Genomic DNA, 7775 nt, shown 5'->3' with positions numbered 1-7775 from the left:
TGGCATTATAACCTATTTGGTGAGTCCAAATGCTATTAACAGCGGTTGTGGTTTTAGTGGAGCCATGGAAATTAAGGCGTTTACCAAAATATTAACATTAAGGCGTTTACCAAAATATTATTGGTGCATTTACTTGTTGGGCATTTAGAGTTGGGTTTGTGCTAATCCTCTCACTAAATCAGTGGCACGTAGGGTCATTTATATGTGCTGCAGCAACTGGAAATTTGCTGGGATTGGTGTTTAGTTTACACGGAGACTGGTATATATATTATACCAAATTGATGGGCTTTGAACAGAAAATGGTGTTGGGAGGTTCAATGCCGCTTCCATAATAGTGTGAGTACAATGGATGATGATGAGTTTAGCCTGCTGGACAAAAGAGAGTCATCTTGGTGTAGAAAACAAGTGCAGACCTGTTCCCGAGCATTGGGTATCAAGTTTCGAGAACACAATAAATTGCTGGAGCTGAATATACAGTGCTGTCATACATGAGTTTGGCTCTTGGAAAGGTCAGGATTGTGTTTTTTCTGTCCTTGTACTCTGCTGTAGTTTACAGCAGTTTGTTGTACTTTCATTTGCCATAAATCAATTTTTTGAATTGAAAATATTGTATCCAATTTTATTGTTATGAATTTTATCAATTTGTGAACTTGTATGAAACTATTATAAGATTGAAGCCATAAATCTGAACACCAAACTATACCCTTACATATTCATGCAAACTCCTTGACAAATTTGATGCAAAGTTGGGAAAAATTCAGTACAGGATTTTACAGCCCACTGAAGATATTGTTAACCATAACTGTTGTGCTTGGTTTCAATTATTGCTGTCATTAGGTTAATACTCCATTGATGCATGTGCTTGACATGCATGTGATTTGGGTGAAAAATAGGTGGTTGACATTTGTAGTTGAAAATCATGAGAGGTACAAATGAGTGGGCAGCCGTTGAAGGCTCACGAGTGGCATGTAGGCTTAAGCAAGTGGGAGGAGCATACCAAGAGATTTAGCTCAATTTGTTTTGCTCCTAAAGATGCCACCCTTTTGAAAGGGTTTGTTAGTTGTGGGGCTGCACACTTTTGCATCCAATTAATAAGAATCGTGTTTGCATTGTAGGATTAGGAGGATTGATGATCAATGAACTTTCTATTTGATAAGGGCCTTGGGTGCCATTGAAATTCTTGCTTTATTAACAAGGAATATTCTTCTTTGCAATGAACTTTCCTGAAGGTGTAATAGGTATGTTATGACCCCTTCTATTGAGAATTGCTCCCAGGCTATGAGAAGGGGATGCACTAAAGTATTCTCTTTATTTGATCAATAGGGACCACAAAAAATGCACAACACATTCGAGATATACTTTGCATTATTTTATGTCAATATTAGAATTTTTTCGTTTTTTATTTTTTTTCTAAACCCAGTTTGAGAGCTCTATAAAACCTAACAAACACTTTTAATTAATGTTTCAAAAAGCACACCTATGCTATCCTAGAGTGGGTTTCAATGAAAAGAGCAAAAAATGATCTAGATAAAACTTTAGGTAACATTGCCATGGATAAGAAAGTGTCGATGTTTTGAGACCACTAAGAATTTGTCGAAAAGGAAATGATATTTTTCGCAAAGAGTAATATTACAATATAAAGATCTCATTCGAATGCACGACCTTCACTACTCCCTTTTCTTCATTATTGTAGTAGGTTCTTCTAAGAGTCGCTAAGAATAAGCTCATCACTTCCATTAAAATTATTTAGAGAAAAGGTGGTAATGCCAATTCACCCCTAGAAGTTCTTCAAGAAATTAGATACTGCTAAGGTCACCCAAAGTCTAAAAGTATATGTGGGTTTCTATTCAGTACCATGTTCACACAAAAATAATATATTGGAGAGACAAGAAGGTTAGTTAAAAGTCGATTGAAGGTACATGGAGCAAGTATTTTATGTGAAAGGATTGAAAAGTTTGCATTAACAAAGCATTCCGTTTACTATCGGCACTACATATGTGTTGAAGATGCATGTTGATTATAAACATGTATTGAAAGTGCACAAAGTTTGAGAAGAGACCGAAATTAAGAAAATTCCAAATAATATGAATAAAGAATATGTTCTTATACTCTTGGAAGCCTCCACTACCACTAATTAAAAAATAAAACAAGGGAATTGAGGTCACAAATGATATCTTTATATTGTAATACTATTCTATGTGAAATAAAAATCTTTTCTCTTGTTGATGGGTTGTGTAGGTGTTCCTTAAAGGGTTGACGTATTTTGATTCATATGACAATGTTTATAGAAGTTTAATTAGTAACTAAACAAAGTGCATCCATGTCATATGCAATGCTTTGAATCAATTGCAACACGTTTACTGTCCAATTTTTTATTTCTTATAAAATTGCCTTTGATTTGTTTTCCCATGATTTGATCTTCCCACAATAAACTATCCTTGTGAATGGTAAATAATTCGTTAGCCATTTCCTTCCTTTGCAAACCCATCAAACTTCTGATTGGTGTTCCATAGGGACACATCTCTTGGATCTAATTAATGTCTTGAATGTTTTGGGGACTTGGAGACTTGAGGGGACATCTCTTCTTTTCCCTCCTTCAAATTTTGGGAATGTAATTGGAGAAATCCCCCAAAAAGAGGGACACCCCTTTTTTCAATCCTTTTGAGGCTTTCTTGTCATTTTTCCTGCCCATCCAAATTGAACATCTTGATGCCCTCTAATCATCATCAAGACTTAAGGGTTCCCCCACATCAAATGCATAGAAAACAACGTAAAGGAAACAAAAAGAATCTAAAATGAATAAAATTTGAAAGAGGGGCCCACCAAGGCCCCCAAACCCACAAAACAATCAAAATCTATACACATTGTTGTTTTACATTCACCAAAAGAGGAAGAAAGGAGAAGAAGAGGTGAAAATTTCAAGATATTAGTCCAATGATGACTTTGATTTCATTTTTTTGGGCATCTCTCAATATAATTCATGTTCCATATAATATCTATGATAATTGGTCATTTATATGGATTATGGAATCAGTGAATTGCTATTGTACATTTTAGAATTTCATCTTCTTCTGGTTTGTTATTTTTGTTATTTTGGTCGAGTGATGTCTTCGAAAGTCAAATATTAATTTAATGTATTATTTTAATACCTATCTCCTTTGTTGTACCATGTCTGTTTGAAACTTGATGATCGAGTTTCATAATACCCATTTTTTGTCATAAATTTTTCAATTAATTGTGGTAGTGTCAAATTTAAATCCACATTAATAGTCGCCCCAAGACGAGTGGTAATTGTGTGTCATGTCTTTGTACTATTTTTGAAACTAACAAGTTTTTGCAGATCATGCATGGTCGCATGTGTTCCAAGATTCAAGATAAATAAGTTATGGCGCATTTGTTCCACCATAACCAAGAAAGGTCGGGGAGGGCGACGTGAGAAGCAAGATCTGAAAAGATAGTTGTTTCATTAGTGGGTACCGCTTGCTTGGATCGTTCAACATCAAAAGATGGGAGGGACAATGAACACTCTTATGCATATGTTCCAAGATTCAAGATAAATAAGTTATAGATGATGGTGGCTTTGATTTGGAGCTGCCACAACATGTATTGGTGAATGGAAGAAAAGAAAAGAAATCTACTTGTGCATTCTTTTAAGGTGATAACAGTTTTAGCAAGAATAAAATTGAACTCAAATCATGGCAAAGACAAAGTTGCCAGTTCGGATTTGGGCTCGGGTTTGGGATTGAGGGTTCGGTTCACAAATTTGGTCATAATGTTTTTTGGGGTTAGATTTGTCCATACCAAAATGTATAAAATTATATATACATAATTAATTCATCAATATTTAATATTTATTATTAATATATAAATATAATATATGAAATATAAAAATATATATTAAAAATTAATTTATTAATATTAATATGTAAGTATAAAATATGAATTATATAAATATATTAATATGAAATATATAATTATTAATATGATGATAAGTAGAGAGCTATAATCAATCAATACAATATAGACATTGCCTTTTGTCTAATTGGTGTCGAAGAATCCAAGATTCAAGCTCAGTGAGGAAGCGACAAAAATACTGCCTATCTGACACATGTGAAGATGTGGCTTGGAGACCATGATGGAGTACTTACATTTGCTTTTGAAGGACTTTTATGGCATTTTGATAAAACCAAGGATTTAAAGTCCAAGTTTATGAACAAGGGAAGTCCATCAACACGACAAATGAAGAAATTTGGTATAGTTCAACGAGCTTGAAGGAGGGTAACATGACAAGGCTCTCTAGAAGATTGAGGTTGATACAAGAACATGTGCAAAATGGAGGAAAAAGCCTTGCACAGACAATCTCATGACAAAATGAAGAAAAAATGCAAAATTCGTGGGGGGTTCTATTGAGTTCGTCTGGAATGAACCCACAGGTCAAATAATGAGCCCTGGCTGCACCCACAGTGGTTCGACCCGAGACCCTGAACTGGGACCTAGGTCCAGTAGGGGATAGACCGGTAAGCTTGTGGCAAGAGAGCATTTATCTGCAGCTAGTCACAAAAAGGAATCACACGGATAAGAAAGATTAAAAGGTGCAATTTTTACAAGTCAAGGTTAAAGGAAATAATGCCATAACAGATAATCAGAAAAGAGAAAAGATCATTTCCAAGTCATCATTAAAATTTGGTGGCCAACATAAGAAATTGTACCCATGAGAAAGTAAAGAAAATCAGCATTTGGAAAGTTTTGTTATCTTTGAAACTACTCGGTCAATTAGTGGAAATCTTCCTTAGTTGGAACACAACATAGCAGCACACTTTTCATAGATGTTTGCTTTTTCTAAAGCTTGTGGCTAGCATGAGGAAAACATGTTGTAGACAAAAAGATAATGCACGAGGAAAGGACAGAAACCAAGTAGGCAGGTATACCACCTAATCAATAAGGAAAGTGTGTATTCAGCAAAAGGGAACCACATTTTGAAGGAAAAGAGAAATTATTTGCGGTGTACTTTCTATGAAGCCATTTAAACTTGAACTCTGCCTTTAATAAGAGGTTTTTCAAAAGATGAAAAGCTAGTGAACTACTTGCAAATCGTCAAAATGGTAGTGTCACTAAGAAATGACCCTTGCTGGAAACATCTTACCTTGAGTACTAACAAACATAAATTGGTTTGGATTTACCACATAGTTAAATTTAGTAGTGAACACATTAATCCCCTAAAATTCCACCTTTGCCCATACATTTGTTCGAGATACTTCTTTGTGTGCATAAGCTCCATTTGGTATTGTGAGAGAGGTTCAAAATTATATGGATGAATTGGAAGAAAATGACCTTAGAAAGAGGTAAAATGGAGATGGTATCCAAAGACCCAGTTGACACTTATAAACTTCTTTGAAAGTAGTCATACTAAATCACTAGAACAATTTTTATTATCACATGCCATAAAGTGGTAAACATAATTCCTTTTAGCTGGTGCCAACCTCTTAGATTCTTTTAGTATCCCACCATTGTGCTAGGCTTTATAGGAGGGTATAAGATAAACTATACAAGTAATCATCTTCCCTAGGGATATTGACTTAGATCTTTTGATATACGTCTCTATATTTGAACCTATTTGAATCTAGGGTAGGTTTGCCACTCCTTTACAATTGATACAACGGCCTTATAAGTTTGTTGTCTGCCTTGCAACACAATTTGGATTATTGTTGTGTGCCTCATCTTAGCTATCAAACTTGCTTCACATGCAGCATGGGCTTGAGTAGAGTTGCTTATTACATTGAGTAGCTTGGAATGATCCTTCTTTCTCATGATGATTCTTGGAGAGTTTCAACTCATAGTGCTTACATTTTGTGCAACATTATTAGAATCTTGGGATGAGGTGGGAGCCTTGTGCAAACTTAATTCTTCATTATGATTTTGATTGATATAATAATCCTTGCATATTGTGATGTTGTAGATATTTTATTAACTCACCATATGTATTCATCGTCCCTACATGCATTTGACCTATTTTCAGATCCAAGGGTATTAAATGGACTTTTTGTCTTTCTCAAAGGTCATGTGTTGGTGCTTATATCAGTTATAACATGTGTGATAGAACGCAATAAGGGTTGCCAAATAATGTGGGTAGTTGTAGAACTCAACTAATGTTTCTAGTAAGTCTTGTTTGAACTATGAGTTGTACATGGACCTTTTAGGGCCATCAAGATTTCCAATTCGCTCCTTCCATGGAGCGTGGCATTGAATGACACATACCTGAAACTCTCATATACAACCTCTCTCTCCTCTCCCTCTTCACAACAGAATGCAGAAGCCTGTTAGATACACAGCTAAAAGAGTTAATTTCTGATGGATACAGTTCTGCTTCTTTTGAAACATAATTACAGTCCTTTGAGAGGGTCTATTGTACGGAAAATACAAATAACCAAAGGTAGCTATATGTTTTTTCATTTGCCTCTTTTATGAATAATCTTGTTTTGTACAAATGTTAAGAGTGTCACCCCTAAAATTCTCGTAGTACTTTTTGCTTCTCTTTTTTCATTAGGTATTCGTCACAAGTTCTAAATGCCTTCTTTCTTCATAGCTTTTTGATACACATTGTATGCTTTTCAACGGTCTTCTAATGACATATTTTGGTTCTTGTCTACCTTTGTATTATTGAAGAAAAAAAGACAATTTTGTAGCATGTTATTACAGTCAATACATTTCTCATTTATCTAAAAACACTAGCAATGACTTTTTTTCTATATCATTTAACTATTTATGTATTTTGTGTTTAATTTCAGGCAATCTTTTATTATAACCATCAACTAGCATACGTTGCAATGTTTTAATAGGACCCTAAGATCAGGCCTATCACAGAACTAGACTCAAAGACTTTAGATGGACTTGTTACAACTTCTACTATTATTCATTTAATAAAGCATTATCTACCTTTCATTTGTCATTTTTCTTGGTTCAAGCAATTTGTAGAATGATAAGAGACCAAACAAAGCCTATCATAGAGCAATATGTTGGGAAGTTTAAAATTGAATCTCTTACATTGGGCACACTTCCTCCTACACTACAAGGTTAGTTATTCTACTCTCTCTTTGGAACATATTGCTTTGATGTTCAACTATGTTAATGATATATATTCTTGTGCTCTATTTTTTTGGTTCTTGTAATTTTTGTAATATCTTAGCAATTATATGCTACCTCATGAAGAGTATAAAATATTGGGACGCTTAATTTATGTTCCTTCCAAAGTAAGTACAATAATGCTAATGTTTCCTTGAACTGATTTATTAAAGAACATAAAGGTTTCTTATATGATTCAAACAACTTAATTCTTAGGGTGATCAAATAGTTATGCAATCTTGTGAAACATTGCTCTTGTTTGTCAGTTATAATGAAGCTTTTAGATTAGAAAAATAAATAGGATGCCAAATGAATTGCCAAAACTAGGAGCACATATAGCCTTTATTATAATGATTTCATTGCATGAGGATTTTATCTAATAATAAGCCAATTTTATAAGCCTTACATGTGAACTCAGTTAACTAAACCTTTTATTTCCGAAAGTACTTCTAATCATAGAATCTTGTCCCCGTCTGCATATAAACTGGGGAAGGAATGACTTTTGAGCTCCCTGACAAAGTTTTGGACTGCATTCTGCTAAACATGAGCAACACTCTAGTGGGGAAATTTTTCTCTCTTCGACATACAATGGAAATGGTTAGGAAATGGGTTTTGGACAAAGGGAGACTGAAAGGAAGGGTCTTGGTTAGTGCAAT

The sequence above is a fragment of the Cryptomeria japonica genome, unplaced genomic scaffold (genome assembly GCF_030272615.1).
Source record: "Cryptomeria japonica unplaced genomic scaffold, Sugi_1.0 HiC_scaffold_13, whole genome shotgun sequence".
In the NCBI taxonomy this organism is placed as follows: Eukaryota; Viridiplantae; Streptophyta; class Pinopsida; order Cupressales; family Cupressaceae; genus Cryptomeria; species Cryptomeria japonica.
This window is presented reverse-complemented; position numbering follows the sequence as displayed.